General features: G+C 41.5%; 1 long non-coding RNA gene across 1 annotated transcript; it reads left to right on the top strand.

Moving 5' to 3' along the window:
- The first annotated feature begins 783 nt into the window (after positions 1–783).
- LOC140843378 (uncharacterized) lies at positions 784–17,990 on the top strand. The gene is made up of 3 exons (XR_012121072.1): positions 784–936; positions 17,397–17,452; positions 17,743–17,990. It is a non-coding gene; the product is annotated as an uncharacterized lncRNA (long non-coding RNA).
- Positions 17,991–18,288: the final 298 nt, after the last annotated feature.

Below are 18,288 nucleotides of genomic sequence, written 5' to 3'. Positions count from 1 at the left end.
TTGCCCACTTCTCATGGGGTTATAACTCTGAGAAACCTCTAGTGTTGACATTATGGCCACATGTATTTTTTTCTTTGGCTGTGCTTCCTCTGACCATGCACACACACACACACACATACACACATTATTGTACTATTTCCAAATTACTCCAAAGAACAGTACTTGCTCTGTAGAGCTAATAAATTACAATGATGTTAGAGAATATCTTGCTGTGTGTTTTTTCAATAAAGAAGGAACCATATCTCGGTGTGGGATTATAAAATTTGTAGAATTTTAGACCCTTCCTCGACTAGTGAAAAAATTTGTTAGTATTTATTTTTGCTCAATATTGTCTCCCTACAGAATTCTAAATTACTGGCATTGTTTGGGACTAATGATCAACGAGTTAAATGCCAGTTGGACTGGTCATGTGCTTATATGGTCTAGCTGAACCCATAAAGATGTGGATGATGGCAATGCTAATTCTGCTGGGTTCAATTCCACCAAGGTGACAGGTGCTTACAGCTGCCCAGAATGGCATTGAGAAATATGAGTTTGTCCTTGTCCTTTTGAACGCCATACTGGTTGGATTCCTGAGAGGTTTAATTATCGTCCTGTGAACAGAGCTGGACGTTGACGTGGTGTTTATCAACTCCCGAGCTGAGGAAATTGGGCTTTATCTCTTTCAGATTAGATCACTACATGCCTCATTGGGTAAGGCTAGTGTAAGGAGGGGTGAGAGGGTAAAGCCCTCACTCCTTTTACTCAAAATGCTTCTGCAAAGCCCTGGCCCTTCACAGAACAGAGCCCTAGGACTCTCCTGCCTCGCCCCCAGCCAGTCACAGGCTAACTAACTGGGCATTTATTTATTTACTTCTTTCCAGGACCTTTTAATTAGTAAACCTTCCCCCTAACCAGAATGCTGATCTCTTTCAAGATAAGACGCGTTGGCCTCAGGTATCTGCTCTCTTTCTCACTCCTTTTGGGTTTTACTAGCTTGCAGTAAAGGCTGGGGGTGGGCAGCTGTGGGAAAGGGCATCTGGCCCACTAAGGAACTTGGTACCTTCCCCTGACTGCAAGAGATTCCATTCCAACCTCTTCCTTAAAAAAGAAAGAAAATATATATATATATATAAAACACCAACCAACCCCAAACTCTGCAGTTGCTCTAAATGACCCGGATTCTACAGGGACGTGGTTCCTCTGGCTCCGGGTTTGACTGGGTGTTGACAGTGCTGCAGGGCTACTGGGAGCTTTGGGGTGGAGAAGCGCTGGGTGTACAGGGCAGCAATGCTGTCGTGGGGGGTGGGACCTGCATCCCACAGAGGTGACAAGCCTGTGGCTGCCTGGCCCTGGGCCGAGCACCTCTGAGGCTCAGACCCTTCTGAAAGGTTCCAGCACCCACTCACCATTTACTGGCGCTCTGCTGGCCCTGCTCTCTGACCTCCGGGAACATAAAGACTTCCTGATTAGCAAAGCCCAGCTCCACCCACCTGCCTGGCCTAGAAACCAACCTAGGAGAGCACAGGGCCTCATTGAAATGCGCGGGGTTAACGGTGACTGACGTTGCCTCCCTGGGCGTATTTATCTTAAGAGCAGCTGACTTCCTTGGAACCCCTGGGCATTAATTGTTTCTTCTTATGCATTTTTTTTTTTTTTTGCATGCAACGGTTGAGAAATGAAAATTTGATCCTTGCCCCTTTTATAGTGTCCGGTCAGCGGTGGGGGAAGCATGTGTGTTCACTATACATGGGGGAAATTGGAGGCCCTCAAGGGAAGTGGCCAGTGAGACACAGAGGAAAAAAATGATCAGAGGATTTCTGAAACTCAAGTCAGCTGCTTTCATGAGCAAATCAGCCGTCTCCCGGTTCTTGACCTCCTTTGGGCATTGTGAGGGCTGATGAGCTCATGCTTGTAAAGAGTGCAAGCCTTTAATTGAAGAATAATTAATAATCATCTGATAAGTGACTAACAATAATATGATGATGTAACCCCACTCCCCGCTGCACCACTTATTTCCTTGGGTAGTGGCGTTATGAGATGATGTCCCAGTGTTACTTGGTCAGATGCACGACTGTAGGTGCTCATAGCTGTGTGCTTGCTGGCAAGGCCCCTGGGTGGCCTGCCGTGGGGAACCTGAGGGTACAGAACAATGCAGCAATGTTCTGTAAGTGCTGGGCTCTTCAGGTAATGGGCAAGGTCGAGCTGTTTCATGATCCAGGTACTGGGACAGCCTATTTGCTTCTTTGTAGCCTGGGGCCTCCCAGGTGGGATAGCTGAGTCTGAAGCCTTGCTGAGACTGCCAGCCACTTGCTTCTCCTGCTCTGCTGCCTCTCTGCCTTTCTACAGACCCCTCTATCCAGTGGAATGAGGGAGTGAATCTTCCAAGGGGGGGTGATATAAAGGGATCAAGCTGCTGCCTTCACTCCATTGGTTATCAGAGGGACGTGTGGACCAGACAATATGGACAAGAGTTGTCTTGATACCTAATAAGAAGCAATAAATTTTAGAAAAAAAGATAGGGTATTTTTAGTTCTTAGGCTTCTCATCATTTAATCTAGGAAACAGAGTCTTCAAAGTAGACACCAAGCTTAAAAGAAGTGCTTAGAAGGGGAACAGAAAAAAAAAATTATAAAGAAGGAAGTTCTCATCCACTTTTGCCCTACAGGTTTCTCTGGCCAAAAAGCTGAGATAGGCAGAATGGAATCCCCAGCTAGAAAAGATAATAGCACTTTTCATTTGCAACAATTTACAGTTTGCAAAGCACTTTCATATAGCATGACCTCATTTGAGCCTCACAATACGTCTTTAAAGTTGGCTAGATTTATAATCCCCAATTTACAGATGAGGAAATTGAGGTCCAAAGAGGTTAAGTGACCTACTTACTCATCAAAGCCAAAATCCATGTTTCTAGTAAGACACTAAGACTTGCTCTGTGATGGGCAGATTCCAAAATCTTCCTTCTACTGGGAAGACAAAAATTTAATTTATTCAACAAATAGGTAATGAATGGACACTATGCTAGGTGCTGGGGAGACAGCAGTGAGTGAGACAAGGTTTGCGCCATAACATTTCCATCACTATGATACTTTGGTGCTGCTGGCATCTCTGGGCCACGTTATCCTTCTAGAGGGATCTACAGTAAAGTTGTTTTGCTGCACCGGTATAGTAAGTTCTGGCTAAAGCAACAAAAAGGGACTTTCTTAGAAATTCTATGGGTGTCTTACGGAATCTAGGCAAATGTTGGTCCATCCCAACTCTGGTAAAGCAGGTAGGCAGGAATGAATGCCAGAAACTCTCTTTTTGTCTCCCTAAGGCCCTTCTCTCCTAATTTTCCTCTTTAAATTCTCAGTATTTCAGATAGAAATTCATATAAAAAGTACAAATGAAATAATCTCTTATGAAAACATTCTGAAATATTTATGGGTGAAATGGTAAAATGTCTGGGATTTTTCTTTCAGTATCCCAGGAAAAAAGAGGTGGGGTGGGGGCGCCCCTGATAAGCTTAGAATAGTCTGTGTTGGTATTTGTTGAAGCTGAATGATGGGTACAACAAGCTTCATCCTGTTATTCTCTTCACTTTTCAGTATTTTTGAAAATGTCCATAAAAATGTTAGAAAAATACAAAGGGATTATTGTGTACCATTAGGCTCCTTCCTTGAACCTGTTTTAAATAAATGTATTTCTCTGTATAGATTTTTTTCTGTGGTGATTCCCTACTCACCCTGGTGGCTCTCTTATTTGATGTTGTTTGAAGGGAAGAATTATTTAATCAGTTTTACAAGTATATAGGAAGGCTTCCTATAGATTAGGTGGTATTTCTTACTTGCAGGTGAGCTGACAGCCCTGGCTTTGGATATTTGCTTGTGTATTTCCTTCACCATCAGCGCTTTACACAGATTCCACAAAATATTCTAGGAACTCTGTTTCTATGATTGTTCTGCTGACCGTTCTGTGGTGGGATGCCACCAGCCTGGGGACGGATGGGAGTGAGAGCTTAGGAAGCCCTTGGGAATTTGCTTCTTTGGGATTCTTCCCTGGCATCGGATGCCCAGCATGCCTTCAGACATTGGTTGATTGCTCTGGGGTCAGGCCAGGTTCTAAAAAACATTTAGGAACAACCTTTATTTTGACTCAATGGGAAGGAAGAAAAGAGGGGGACAGCTTGCTTGGCCCCAGCTCAGGCAGTGTGGCCCAGGTCAGGCGGCGTGCAGCAGGTGCCCAGTTGTCTCTATTTCCAGCAGTTCCATTAACGCTTGGCAAGTTTCACTCACCTTTAGCATTTGTAACATGCAATTGTTGACCCAAGTATTATCACTTCATACTCTTGGGCCTTTATGTGTTCCCTTGCCAGTGTAGTCAGAACTCGGGACATATAGGACTCATTTTCTATATGCACCGTGTTTGTATATGGCAGGGGAGACACTTCAGACCCCCTCCTCAACCTTCCCACTGAAAACACAGTGCCTTCCTTTTTCCTTTCTGGTTTGATGTTAAGCACTTAGTATAATTGCCTTGCAGAAAAAATAGCCAAAGATGTACAGTCAGCCACACCATAGCCTCATATTTCAAAACCAGCCAGGCTTCTTTTTAAATGCTTCTTTACAGGATGTGAAATCAATCATGTCGTGGCCATGTCCCCTATGGCACGGGGGAGACAGACATCTCATCTCATTCCAGAAACACAGCCAATGACTTGGTTCCTTCTCCTTCCTACCCGTCTCCCACCCACCCACTTCCGGGTTGGCTCCTCTCCAGAGACTTCCTCTTTTAATTTGGCAGCTTTGATATAAAGCGTTGTGATCCTCACTTGCTTTATATAAAGAAACCATGATCAGACCATTAACAGTCGACTCTCCTTGCTGGTGTCAACCTGTCTGGTGGCCTGGGCCCCTGCTTCAGACAGAGCCCATGATGTTCATTCCCATTAATTTCTTAGTGGCGTCAATTCCTGAGCCCTGGTTATTTTCTTTACCCTCTCCTTCACCTTTTCACCCTTGAATTGTCTTCTTCCTTGGAACGGCCTAAGCTTAATGCAGACCCATAGCTTGCCTTCCCTTGAGCAACCTTCCTTTGCCCACTGTACTAAAAGTGAGGAAAAGAGAGCTTTGGATGATTTGTTCTAACTGATCTGTTGCATTAGAGGGTGGCACCAGGAGTAAAGCAAAAGCTGCTTGGAAAAGTGAAAACTGTATCTAAGTAAACAGATAAGTAACCCAACAGCCAAGCTTATGCCATTCCATCATTCACTTGGAGTAACAGTTGGCAGCTAAATCTTACAGTTTACTTCTACTTGCTGCCTATCCACTGATGGAGAATGACAAAGGTGTATTATTAAGAAAATGTAGGTTGGGGAAGGGAAGGCAAGGGAGATAGATGATCTATAAACCAGACACCTTAGCTGGACTATACTTTGCTCATTTCCTGGCCCTGCTGAGTCATTTCACTGCCACTCAGGGTGAGCCAGACCATATTCTGAAATTGTTCCCTGCCTCTGTTCTGTTCAGTGTTGGATCTCCTCTTCTTATCACTTCTGTGATGTGTATTGTGATAACCTAGGAGATAATGATATGGTTATTATTGCTCCCTAGCAACCCTGCTTTGTAGAGATAAATCAAAACACACAAGTTTTGCCCCTCAAACCTAACCAGTTCAGATCAGCTTTAATTTGCCCCAAGCCCTTTCCTCTGTGTGCATGCGCACACTTACACACAATGTGCTACTTACCATCTCTGTGACTCTTATGGTTAGTAAGATCTGAATGTGATGGTCTCTTTTCTCCATAGATCATAAATTAAGAATTTGTGGTGATTTGTCCTGTCAGGATCCTTATGGCTGGTTCAGAATAGTGACTATAAATAAGGTTATGCCAAGAAGATCTAAATACCAGGCTACATTACCCCTTGGGAGATTTTCTTTTTGTTTCCCTAGAATAGTAAGCTTGGTTCTTTACTCTGGACAGTTATTATCTGTTCCTTCAAAGACCGTCTTATAGATAAGCTTTGATATTTGTCTACAATTAAAATGTTGGGAAGTTCCATTCAATTGTGTTGAATGGAAATGCGAGAAGAGATACATGATACAGATGCCCAAGAGGCAGGAACCCTGCCACCTGCCTGTGCCTGATCATAGGAACAGTTCAGTGGAGGCCTCTAACCACACAAGCGTGCATTTCCTAGGCCAGGATGGAGCAGGGGAGAGTTTAGAGAAATAAATAAGACAGATACCGTCCCTGCCCTCCTGGAAAGGACAGTCCAGTGAGGAAACAGACTAAAATAAGTAAAAATAAATAATGTAAGACTATAATTACATGAGACATAACTCCTAGGAAGAAAAACATATCAGGTGATATGTTGGTATACTACATACCCCCAGCTTGAGCAAGTGAGAAGATGACCTTCATGCATAGATGTCAAGGATGCCAGGACATGGCAGAAATTGGATGTGAGGAGGAGAAAGCCCAGCCTGTAGGTTGCCAAAGCAAATAGTGACAGTTAGGGTTGCATTTTGTAACAGATAGAGTCTCCCTGGCAGAAATGTACCATTCATCAGTTCCCTTGGGAGTTTGTCATAGACAAATTTGGTAAATATGGCAATAATTAATAGTGATAAAAATGACAACACTAATGCTTTCTTATGTGTCAGATATTATTCCAAGTGTCAAATGTCACTTCAGTGAGGCTGTTCCAGGGTACTCCAAACAGTAATCCTCAACTTCTATTTCCTTTACTCTGTTTTTCTTTTCTCTTGTAATGCCATCTCTTCTTTTTCTACCATCTGGCATTTTTTATGCCCTTGTGTACTTGTTTATTGCCTTTTCCTCTGGCTGGAAAGTAACTTTCATGGGGGCAAATACTATTGTCTGTTTTGTTCACTGCTATTTTCCCTGGAGCTTAAAACATTGCCTGGCATATGCTTGATGTTCAAGAAACATTTGTTAAATAAGTGAATGGATATTATTCATTTATTCCTCACAGTATTTCTATGGAATAGATACTGTTTTCCTTACTTTTCAGGTGAGCAAATTAGCACAGAGAGATTAAGTAATTTACCAGAAATCATGTAGCCAATGGAGTTGTAGAATCAGGATCTAAGCCCAGGCAATCTGCCTCCAGAGCCTTGCACAGCAGGCATATGTGCAAAATGGAAACAGCTGTGGAAAGAGTACAACTTGACTTATAGCCTTTCTTTGGTTAGATGGTACTCTGTTTAAAGACCTCAGAAAACTAATCCGATTCAGTATTGCTGTTCTAGACACTACTGATTTTATATTTTACACTGAGTTATATTCCTGATGTAAGGAATCATTGAGTGAGTGGTATGTAAGGACTATCTTGGTGATAGGAAAGCCATGCCAACTCAGGGAATTTGCAATCCAGATAAGATAAGGAGACCCTGAGTCATAAAACACTTCTAGATCCTATAATATAATCTGTAACCAATGTTCCTGGAATATTCCTTAGAACCAATGTTTTATTAACTCAGTCTGGTTACTAGAGATATGAAATATGGAAACATGATTTATTCTTCTTTGACATGTTCAGTTGAATTAAAGACTTAAAAGTTGTAGTTGTTGTTGAAGCGTATGTGTATGTATGTTTAAAAAACTGGAAGAAAGAAAACCCTCTACCCCATACGGCCATGTATTAGACAACAAATTCAGTCTGGATGTGCTGCTTCTCAACATATCTCTCTATCAACGTGAACAGAAATGATTTTAGCCTCTGGAATGTCAGACTTGCTCTTGAGGCCATTCTGATGGTTATTTCCTTCTGACTGGTTATTTTTCAGGAGTGTGGTTGTCAACAGTTTGCTTTTTCCTTGGTAACAATGTTTTTATCTTTGTGTGTGTGTGTGAAGTTGTCAAAGAAAGGAACTTGCTTTTGATCTCAGAAACTCCAGCTTTTCCTTCCCATGCATATGTCCCAAATCACTCAGCAATCTCTAACCTTTTTTCTAAGAAAGCTTTTTAGGTGGCTTGGCATTTATTTTGCTGTTTCTTTGACCATTTACCATGTCAGAATTGGTGAGCAATTCCACACACTTGTCTTTCTTGGTCTCTTTGTGCCTGCCTCTATTCCTTTCTGTCTCAGATATGCCATACATATTCTGTACACATCCACAAATTTGGATTCATAGGCAGTTACATATTTACAAAGAATATGTACAATTGCTGAAACTCATTGAACTAAACACTAAAAAAATGTTATTATATCTAAATTATATCTCAATAAAAAAAGAGGTTTGTGTTTACAAATTTGCAGCAAATTTAAGAAGAGTTCAAGCATCTCTTGAATGGATTTATGTATCGATCACTGCTCCAAAGAATATCTTGATTGTTATTATTAATATGTAAAGACAATGCTTGTTGCTATGAGAAATGTCATACACAACCATTTCTCAAAGGTTACAAGTGCTCAAGTTTCAGCTTTTGTAATTTCTGCACATTAGAGCCATTGGAAACCATTACCACAGGAACTTGAAAACTCCAGGGCAGTTTCATTGCGGTGAAGAGCCAGCCATCTAGTAAAGACTGCGTGTTGATTCTAGCAAACACCTTCTAGTGGGATGTCTAAGACAAGTAGTTCTTTCTTTCATCCTCTCATTCCTTATCTGCAAAAGAGGATTACCATCCTTAATTCCCAAAGTTGTTACAAGAATAATTAAATTTAAGTCAATTAAGCACATTTTTAGTCTCCACCAAACCATGTCGAATTCTGTGAACACAAAAGAAGGAAAAGGTATGCTTCCTACCTTCACAGAACTTATGGGCAGCATAGGAGGGAAGACTGACATATAAATGGTCACAGCAGGAAGTATCACACCATCTAGGTGATGGGGGCAGACTCGAGTAAAAGAAGCATTAATTCTGGCTGGTGCCATTGGGGAAGGCTTCATAAAGTAGAAGGGTTTGCCAGAAAGATTTTCCAAGTAAAGGCACAATGGGACTAGAACAGAGACAGGTCACTATGAGAATCAAATGAGTCTATAAACTAAAGCACTATTCATTAGAAAATATTACCTGTTATCTTTCATGGGACCACTACTCACCATGGCCTCTCTAGGTAATAAAATAACATGATGATTCAGAGAAAAGGTCAGTTTACCAGCTTACAAATTTCAGGTTAGGCATGATTGACTTTTTGGCTCCCCCAGACTCAAAGGAGATGATGATGTATCTCAAGTACAGCTCAGAAGAAAAAGCATCAAGCATAAGAGAACAGTTAAATTCTCTTTCCATCTTAACATCTTGCCCAATTCTCTTTCAGGTTGGCTTCCCTTCACCCCCTGCTCATCACCACATCAATGCTTATAACTTAGTAAGGATTAAAGCAGGCTCTGAGTTAGCAACTAACATTCAAATCCTGATGATGTCGATTTCCTGCTGTCTGAGATAAATAGCACCTTCCTTTAATCTATGTGAGGCTTAATCTTTACATCTGTAAAATGGGAATGAAAATAATGGCACCCACTTCATAGAGTTACTACGAAGGTTAAGTAAAATAATGTACCTGGTATATAACACTCAAATGTTTTATTATGATTATTGTCTAGAGTAGAGGTTGCTAAATACGTTTCTGCTACCCAGCAGAGTTGAATAGTTGTGACAGAAATTGTGTGACTCACAAAGCTAGAATAGATATTCTCTGTCTCTTTATAGGAAAAGTTTGCTGATTTTTTATCTAGGAAGTTGAGAAGAGAAAACCTATTTCTGTTACATTTACAACCAGTTAGAGGATTTTGTCTTGGTGGGTTTGTCAGTGACTTTATATCCTTTTTGTTGGTTCTTGCACATGGTGATGATACATGGTGATACATGATGATACATGGTGTGCACCCCTTATACTAGAGAAGTTCTCGTATAGATGTGTAACTCCTGGGTGGGGGGATATGTTCCCATCCTGGGACAAATAACCTTCGACGCTGAAATCAGTCAAAGGGAGAAATGAAGTGGGAGAAACCCATTTATTGCTTACAAGCAATTGGCTACTTCTACTCACGCATGTCTCTTGTGACCTGGCTGCAAAAGGACCCCACCCAACCTCTCCAGTCCAGATATGCCCTCACTCCCCCTTGTAATCAATCACCTATTGATATGTAGATGGCTACTTCTCTCCACCGCTTGGAAACACCTATTGATATGGAGATGTACTAAGACCAGGTGAGAGATTCTGGAAATATTGCAATTTTACCCACAGATGTCCACTGCTCAGTGCCATAGATATTCATAGGACCTATTTATATTTTCCTGGAGTCTAGTATTAATAGATAAGGACCACATAGCAAATGTGGGGAAGTGGGGTAACAAAGTCTGGCTCTGATTAATTATGCCATAGCCTCAAATGGAAACTACAGAATACTTTAAGGTGATAGGGAATTTAATATGTTATCAGGTAATGGAACAACCATGACCCAGTTACCAAGCAGAGAGAAGCAAAAACATGGAACAGAAAAACCATGGTGGATGGTTTGAGATTCCCTACCATGGGAATTATTCTACTATGCCCTTTAAATTAAGTGCCCTAAAATCCTCTGCAGTTCCATTTAAATATCTCTTCAAGCACCTTCAACATTATGGCTATTTTAAGATGTACGGAAACCTAAGTAGATTGGAATTATGCATCTGAGCAGTATTTCTAGAGTTTCCTGATTTGCATATTGAGAAGACCACAATATGGAAGGGTGAACAAGGGCTTGAGTTTAAAAAGCATTGCCATGACCTAGATAGGACCAGAGAGGCATTTCGCCTCACCTCTGTAGCCTCAGGTTCCCAGCATAGATCATCTCTTTGTTAATTGCTAAATGATATTAAAAACTGGTGTGTGCATGTGTATGTCTACTGGCAGGGTGTTCTGTAAGGAAGTGATGGTCAGTTTTCTTTTGAATGTTAGATGCAATGAGAAAATGTTCTCAGATGAGCTCAGTTGCTGCTATTTTCACCTACTACCCCTTAGACCATCTGCATCACTTATTCAACCAAGATTAGTTGCTTTGCACTCTAGGTTTTCATCAAGGCAGAGCATGAAACTAGTGTTCACTTGTTCCCACCTTTGATTCAAAGAAGTATATTCATAAAATCATTGGTCAAGGGAATCGTCTCTTGTCAGTGAGAGGAGGCTTTTCTTGATTGTATAAAAAATGGATATTCATTTATTGTAAAAAGTCATTAAAAACACCAACATTCTTTGAGTTGTCACTACATCCCAAACATTATAATAAGTGTTAGGGCAGCAAGAATGGACAGTCATTGTACCTCAATAACCTCAAATCCAGCCTTGAAATACTCTAACAATTCCATTCTGATAGCATATTGTTTTATTTTGTTATATCTGGCCACAACTGTGCAGATCTCTGACTCTCCCTGCCCCCCCGCCCACCAGAGCCCCTTCATTCTTCCCAGTATCTTCTGTGATTCCCTTCCTTCCAGTTTCCATTTACTTTTGGAGTCTCATTCCCACTAAGATGCAAAAGACTACCAATAGTTCCAGGAAGTTTTTATTTTGTTTTGTCTAGGGGTACTAGCATTACAGCAGAGTTCAGTGTCCTCCAAACAGGTACCCTCTAAACCTGAACTTGGTCTCAGAACCCATTTGTCATTACCAGTTATGGTTGGCAGTTATGCTGAAAACTCTTTATCATGGTTTAAGCCAAGGCTGGAGTTTTAGGAATCAGGTAGCAAACAATAGATTTGATTTTGGGAGAAAGAGCAGGGTAGAAGTTTTATGCATTTTTTCAGAGCCCTGAAAAGTTAGATGATGTAGACAAGAGCCTACCTCTATTATATATAAGGTCTCTAGCAAGAAGCATAGCCCAAGGGTAGCCATTATCATGCAGAAATGTTCTCAAATCAAACAAAAAAGTAGAGATGATTTTCACTTGGCTGAAAGCCTTGTCATCATTGTAGAGAGTGGTTAGTGCGGCATTTAGAACAAAGACTCAGCCACTCAGAATATTCATAGGAAGTACAGAATTCAGAGCAGAAGCATTGTGGGCAGAAGGCCCCAGAGGTGCTTCTGGGTACCTCAGTGAACAGTTTCCCTCAGGAAGAATCTAATTTGAATGTTGTAGAACAACCCAATAAGGAGCTCTGTTCTAGAAAGTTCTACTATCTTAAGGCCTTGTTTGACAGGGACTAAAGTCCAAAGAAGAACAACAAACACATTCATTAGTGAGGATTCAACTTACAGCTGTGATGTCAAACAGACTCACTTAATAATTTAAATAATATTCTTTAGCTTTAACAATATTTAAATGTGAAAGTATTTATTAAACTGGGGTACTTACTATGATATATTTGGTTGTAAAAGTTTCAGTATAGTTGTAGAATTGCAAATGCAACATCATACACTCATGATAATAATAATAAATAAATGCAGAACTTAGTTCAGTTACATGCTTTATTGTAGTTGACAACAGAAGTATAAACACTTCCCTGCCTAATGGGCGTGCTCATTGTCCCGTTCTGGTAGGGATCTAAGAATGTGTCAGGAGATAGAACTGTTCTGGCCAAGTGCCAATTTGATGCAGGCTGGAATTTCTCAAGAAGGTCTCTCCTCTATGTATTAACTAGATCTCTTCTGCAGTAGCGGAAAGTATTTTGACCACTTGTCTACAGATACATGAGCATGATGATATGGCCACCTCAATAATCTGCAGAAACCAGTGTGTCTCGTATAGACACAAAGTTGTATTTTTGTTAGACATCCTATTACCAATATAAAAATATCTTCTACTGGTTTGGTCATTTGCATTAATAATTAACTAGATGACTTTAAAATTCCCATTTCCCTCAAAACTACATTTTTGTAAGGGCTTGATTTCTTTCTCTCAATAATTTTGTGTGAGAGTTTTCAGTGTTTTAACCAAATAACTATCTTTCTGTGTAATTTATAAATGTAGAGACATAAAAATATTAACAATTAAAAGCCCCTAAAATACTGCCATTATCTTTTTATTAGATTTTAAACACAGGCTTAACATCATATGTATATACATTCATGTGGTTATCTTGACTAATGGGTCATCTTTGAACTATTCCTTCAAGGGCCTTGTCCCATTTAGAAGGAGTCTCCCTATCACCTCATACAGCAAGAGCCAAAATCTTCTGCAACATTTGGAAACATATTTTCCCCAGGTGTAAGTGTAGTAGAGTAAAATAAACAATGCATTTGGAGCCTGGATTTGTGCCCCAACTCTGTCAACAACCCAGATTATCTGTTACTAAGAGGGCTTTTTGGTTAAGTTTTCAGTCTCAATTTTGCCATCTTGTAATGGAGAAGATAATATCTCTCTTATTAAGTAACTCATTTAATTAAATAATACTTAATTATTTGAGAAAAGCAGTCAGTAAAAACTCTAACATTAAACAAATATAAGACTTCATAAGACCTGCTATTACATTTTACCACATCATGACTTTTTTGGTCCCTGTATGCTCTAGAAATGCCCAAACGTGAATGGTCATTGGTCACCTGCAGGCTCAGCCCTACCTAAAATTAGGCCAGCGTTTCTGCCTGATAGAATATTATTTAATCACTCCCTGAAGTGGGTATCTTTTTCCTTTTCTTTCTTTTACCTGTCCACATTGACACCTCTTTCTTCTCATAATAGTACACCCATTTTCCATGGAGAACCATCTCTTTCCTCCTTCTTAATCCATGTGATTGGATAGGGACTGCCCAATGTGATGTAAGTACAGCTTATCAGACTTCCAAGATCCTGAGACACAGTGACTGGTTCAAAAATGATTCTAAGATCAAATCAGGCAAATAAAAACTTGATTCTGGAATTTACTGAATAGGGTCTTTCTTTCAACTAGAAGAATGAAGTTCGGAAGTAAGCCTGAAGGTGCTGTTGGTCATTTATCACCATGTGGTCTGAATTATTGAAGCTAATGATAAACCAGCTATTGAAACCAACATAGAGAAAAGCAGGAGAAGAAGAACGACATATCCTGGGTGACATTTGCATCTCTGGATCATCCATTCTTGAAGTTTTACTTGTGGACTTTTCTGTTATCTAGCCTATAAATTTCTTTCTCACGTAGACTTTGGAGTTGAGTTTCTGTCACTTGCAATGAAAACAGCCCTAACTAATTCACTTTCTTCCTACTATAAAGGAGATGCTCTATAAAAAGTCCATGGCCAGGCTGTGACTTATGCTTGCATCGACAGACAGAGTCCTAAATCTTGGTGACACTGCTGTGTGACAGCCTTCATCCAATTTCCTGTGCATGGCTGGCCTGCCTCGCAAACTCTGAGGCTGTCGCGGGCTTTGCTGCTGAGCCTCAGAGTTCAGGTTCTCCATCGGCCCTGTGGCCCACCTAAACCCAGCCGGCAGGCGAGTCTGTCCTTTCGTCAGGCCGATGCCAGTTTTTAACCTTAGGGATAGGATAACCTTCCAGTAAATCATTCTGGTATCTCAACTCCCCCTGATCATTCAAGATTTCTTACTGCCTACAGAAGCCTGATTATTGCTCAGAATTGCCTAATTGCCCCTCCCCCCACAACTGGTGCTTTCACACTTTGGTACCTGCCTGGACTGGATTTGAGCTTGCTCTGAATTATACCTGAAAATAATATTGAATTTGAACTACTGACCACCATCCTCCTCTACTGGAATAGGACCAGACTTTCGTTCTCAGTTTTACCTTGGGCAATTCTTGTTTACCCTTCTACCATTCTTTGGAAGGGCTGAAAATAATTTCACTTGCAGGTCTCCAAACTTAAACACAGGTATTCTGAGTCTATATTCTAATCTTGAATGTACTTTTTGAAACTAAAGGAGGTACTCAATTTTCTATGTTACTGGTGCTTATCCCTCACCCACAATTCTGAAATCTGAACACATGCTGGAGCTCTCTGCCCAGATGCTACTCTGGAAACCAGCCAAAGGGAATCTCTGCAACTGACTAATCCAGTCCCATTTATGGCAGGGCTGTTGGAAGACATGCTCCTTCCACAAAACAAGGTCTGCCCATAGTCATCCAGCACATGCTCATTGTCCAGGAAAAGCTGAGAATGCCCAAGGAAGCCAGGAGTGACTGGACGCTCCATCCCTGCAATTGCCTCTGAATTTGTCCTGGAAGTAGATATTGGGAGCTGACCAAGAGGACTTTGATGCTTGTTGGGATAGCTGGGCAGATGGGTCCCTTGGGTGGACTGCCCTTCTTCTCAAGTTGGTGAATGAACCTCCCTCCCATCCAAAAAAATGAGTGCTGGGTTCCCTGTTTGGATGTGGGAAGATGAGGACAGAGCTCCCAGACCTAGTCTCCCTAATCCCAAAGAGCCATGGGAAAACTGCGTGGCCCAGGCCACTGAGCGAGCCAGTTCTGTTCTGCTGGCCCAGCATCACCTCTTGCCCTGGTCATGACCAGCCTGTGGAACTCTTGTACCTCTAAGGGCCAGTGGAGAGGCCATGGGCCCAAGAGAGGCTCAAGAATGCCATCAGTGCAACCGAAACCAGGAGTGGTGAATTCCCAGGCCAGAAGTCATACAAGGGCCCAAATTCAAGGGGACCATTCTCTCCTTAAGAGCTGACCACTGCACTAAGGATTCGAGGAGCTGAGTTCAGCGGTAATGGAAGATAGCCCAGAGTTTCTGGTGGTCATCCTGCCCTTCCCACCACAGTCCTTGGGTCTTTTCTTGGCTGGGTGAAGGGTTGGGGGTGTGAGTCGCAGCAACTGAGCTATAAACTGAAATGTTGATAATACTTTCAATATAAACAATAAATGTTGGCTACACCCTAGGCTAACCTACAACAGGCTATTAAACACATAATATAGCAAGCAGAGGTTTATATGTACAAGAAATTTGTTCTGAGTTAACACACACACACACACACACACACACACATACATACACACACACATGGAAATAACCTAGCAATGAACTTGGGTACACACCTTCTGTGTAAAGCTGGAGATGACCTGTACCTTGTATGGGTAAATGCAGGGTGGTTTTGAACATACGGTCAGCGCTTGATGACCACTTTAAACTTGATAGTTTACTTATTCCATAAAAGTTTATGCATGTTCTTTTCATTTGTTTTCTTTTTTTATGATATTTTCAGTTAACTGAAAGTAGAAGACAGTATATGACACCCGGAATCTTAATAACAGAGACATCCTTAAAGGTGCATGATCCATATGTCAGTGTGTCTTAGGTCTTCCTTTTCTTAGAATACATTTGTTGATACATACATATAAAATATTATATATATATATATATATATATATATATATATCTGTATTATACACAAAATTTGTGTTAATTTAAAAGCAAAAAATTTATTTCTTTTCAGAGTTAGCTAAAGATTTGACTTTTCCCATTCATATAAACAGGAGCAGATTTCCCATAAAGGTAAATTCTCCATTTCAAGAAAGTTGGGGACAAGGGCAGCATGTAATACTGAATTTCAACAGTTTAAATTTAAGGTCCTGGGATAAGTCCAAATGGAAACTATTTTCTGATTATTGTTTTGAACAGAGTCAGAAAAGCCCAAAGGGCAGCATGAGAGCTGAGAGGTGACAGGCCCTTGCATTGTTCCTATTGGAGAGGGTCAGGACAGCGTCCCGAGGATGTAGGGCACTGCGTGAGGGGCCAGCACAGTGTGGAGGAGGCTGAGCTTTGGCGAGTCACGCAGATAGTTATTCAGGCCCAGTTCTTGAACTTTAGCATATTTTGTTTCTGAAAAGACAAAAACCAATTATTGATAGCTATGCTGACCTCAGATGTGCCGTCTCTCTTAGTGAAATGATCTTTTCCAGCATGTTATTGCCAGTTAAAGGTTGCCCTGAACTTGTTGATATAACTTCAGTGGAAAAAAACCCAAAAAACAAAACAGTCCCACGGAGAAGGTATTTTCCCTGACTTTTGTATTTTTAATCACTAAAATGGTTTTATACCCACTTCATCCTTTTTGCCAGCCCTGCTCTGTCTTACTGAGGCATCCTTCGGAAGATCTCTCCTAATATAACCTAGGATCATCTCCTCTGGGTATTACTGTTTAAAGCATGTTATTGTAGGATTCTAGTTAGCTGTGACCGAACCCCTGCCTCCCCCAAGAGTGTGTGTTTCCTACCTAAGTCATATCTCGCTCAACACTCTATCCTGCACTGTGCCAACAAGCATTTTGAACACAGTAGATGCTCAACAGACATACTTGGGAATTTTGGAGTTCAGCTGAACTAGACCTTGCTATCATCGATTTATAATTAAAACAAGATTTGGAATAGGACCTTTTCCTTCCCAATCAGCCCCTCAGCCCAACTCCAGGCTCCCTGTAGAAGTCCCAGGAGCCCCCTACTCTGTCTCTCCTCTGCTCTGCAACCTCCTGAGCCGCCCAGCCCCACTCCCCACTAAGCTCTTTTCCAGGCATGCAACAGCAGCTACCCCTACCTGCTCTCCCTCCCCCAGGTGTCCTGCCTGCTCAGTCTCTACTGCCCTGGGCTCTGGGCCCTGCCTTTAAGAAGGTAAGAAACGTTTAAGTCAGATATTTCATGACATCTATAAGTAATAGTCATATAGCTACACTTTACTGAGGATCTGCTATGTACCAGATAATGTGCAGGACATATTTAAAACTTGTTACTTATTTACCTTGCCTTAAGCCAGTAGTCATTCCCTTTGCTAATTAAATTGTTTAAAAAATATCTAATGAGAAGATAGGGGGAGAAGATGGCGGTGTGAGTAGAGCAGCAGAAATCTCCCAAAACCACATTTATCTATGAAAATATAACAAAGACAACTCTTCCTAAAATAGAGACCAGAGGAGACAGGACAGCATCCAGACCACATCCACACCTGCGAGAACCCAGCGCCTCGCAAAGGGGGTAAGATACAAGCCCTGGCCCGGTGGGACCCGAGCGCACCTCCCCCTGGCTCCCAGCGGGTGGAGAGGAGTCAGCAAGGAGGGCTAGGGAGCCCAGGACTACTGAACACCCAGCCCCAGGATTCCGGACCAGAGCGCAGACACAGTGCATGTGCGGGGTCCTTGATACTAGGGAAAACAGGGCGGCAGGACCGGTGAGCAGGTGCCTGAGGCCGATGTGGGAGAACAAAGAAATGGGAGCGGCTTTTTTTTTTTGTGAGTGCTTTTTGGAAGACCCCAATATTAGAGAAACAGGGCAGCAAGACCGGTGAGCGGGTGCCTGAGACCGGCGCCTGAGGACAAAGAAAATCGGGCATTTTTCCTTTTTTCTTTTTTTTATTTATTTAATTTTTTTTGTTGTTCTTGTTGCTGTTGTTGTTTTGGTTTGGAGAGTGCTTTTTGTAAGTCTTAAAGGGGCAGGACAGGATACGTAGTCCA

This window comes from Manis javanica, chromosome 9 (assembly GCF_040802235.1).
Source record: "Manis javanica isolate MJ-LG chromosome 9, MJ_LKY, whole genome shotgun sequence".
NCBI lineage: Eukaryota > Metazoa > Chordata > Mammalia > Pholidota > Manidae > Manis > Manis javanica.
Note: the sequence above shows the minus strand (reverse complement) of the source record. Positions and strands in the feature narration are given on the sequence as shown.